The 1,830-nt window shown below is 31.7% G+C and overlaps 1 protein-coding gene across 3 annotated transcripts in view; it reads left to right on the top strand.

Annotated features, from left to right (window-relative positions):
- The window catches only part of TENM2 (teneurin transmembrane protein 2), a 1,069,972-nt gene that overhangs the window by 277,227 nt on the left and 790,915 nt on the right, over positions 1–1,830 (top strand). The gene's annotated exons all lie outside the window — the stretch shown is intronic.

The following is a 1,830-nucleotide window of genomic DNA, read 5'->3' as shown; positions in this document are numbered from 1 at the left end:
TCACTCCATGCAGGGTCTCTCTCATCTAGCTAGTGATTTTCTATTTTTGAGATTTACACTCAGACTGTGGATATTTCATGAGTTATGAAAATGCATTTAAAAGTTTTTGGATAACTCTCTACAGTTCTATCTGTGCAACTTAGAATCTCTCCAGTTCTATTTTATTATTAATTCAAACTACAAGTGATTTGTATGTTTCCTAGCATTCTGAAAATATTGATGTATTTTACTGTATGCTGCTTTCATTGAAATCATAACAGATTGAGGGGCTCTGGTCTGATTCCAATTATGTTTTTGTGCTTGACTACTAAAAAAAGGTGCGATGAATTAACAAGGCACCTGTATTAAAAATATTGTAGGAATCTGGCCTGCAGCCACGAGAAATTCAGAATAAAGGCTGCTTATTTGATCTGCAAGTCACTGATCTTCATGGAGATGGCAGGAGAATATTCAGTGCACAAACAGTACTTGTCTATAATAATGCACTTCTTGGTGCCACTCTGTCTTAAATTTCTTGACCATCTTTCAAAATCAGCATAGTTAATACAAATAAAATCCCTTGACACAATAACATGAATAACAGTGAGTGGGAATTTATAACTCTGAATTGTGTCTCCTGTTATCTTAAGTCAAGCCACTAATGCGTTCTATTCTAATACTTACTATTTCATTTGTTATTATTTTTACCTTTATTGTTTGCCGGGTTTTTCTGATGCTATTTGCCATTCTTTGCCCTTGGAAAAAAGTTCCCCCCCCCCCAATTTTTTTGTTTGATACAATATGATGTCTTGATCTCCAAACCTTAATAAAATGCCAGATAATCTCTTCAATGCTGTCTGACATTGATAGTTTGGCTATTTGATAGTATGGCTTTTTCCAAAGTAGTATACTAGGGCATGAACATGCAATGACATTTTATCTCTCTTACCATGTTTCATTTAGAGGAAAAAATAGGGAGAAAAATCTGTTTAAAGAAATAAGAAACCTAAATAAATCAATATTAGTTGCATTATTCCATGATTAATATATTTATATAAAAATTATGTCTAAATACTTGAAGCATTCGATGATAAATTTTGGCAGTTTCAATATTGTTTTTTGAACATCTTCTTTTGGTTAATCTTTAGATACGTATATTTGCAACAATATTTAATTTTCTTTGTGTGAACGAATTGTTTTTTGAAAAACAAAAACTTTTCAAACAATTTTTAAATGTGATTTGAAGTTCCTAAAGTCTTGCTTGAGCTCTGCTGTTGATGTCTCAGAGGAGTAAAACATACGTGGCAACTCCTCCAGAAAGATCCTCTCAAAAGAACGTATTAAAGATGAAATATAAGGATTTTTAGATCAAAAGGATAATGATTTTTTAAAATCTTTACTATGTGATAAATTATTCGGAAGGTATTATAAAGATGTACAAACTTGCACAAGGGAATAGCAAAGAAAGTAGGTAGTGACTTTGAAATTAGTATAGACACACAGCTAAAGACATACTGTACTTTCATAAGTTCGTTACAGACTAGTAGACCAGTATGCTATAAATATGCACTTTTTATAACTTTTCTGCTTGTCAGTGTGATGAGAAAAAATACATAGATAAGATTGCATTTGGGGATTTTTTCTATAGCTTAAAATATTTTGTGTTTTATCAGGAACTAACACAGATGGTACAATGATATGAAATTAGTATAGACACACAGCTAAAGACATACTGTACTTTCATAAAACCGCTCTTCCGAAGTAGACCAGTATGCTATAAATATGCACTTTTTATAACTTTTCTGCTTGTCAGTGTGATGAGAAAAAATACATAGATAAGATTGCATTTGG

The sequence above is a fragment of the Crocodylus porosus genome, unplaced genomic scaffold (genome assembly GCF_001723895.1).
Source record: "Crocodylus porosus isolate Cpor-Errol unplaced genomic scaffold, CroPor_comp1, whole genome shotgun sequence".
NCBI lineage: Eukaryota > Metazoa > Chordata > Crocodylia > Crocodylidae > Crocodylus > Crocodylus porosus.
This window is presented reverse-complemented; position numbering and strand designations above follow the sequence as displayed.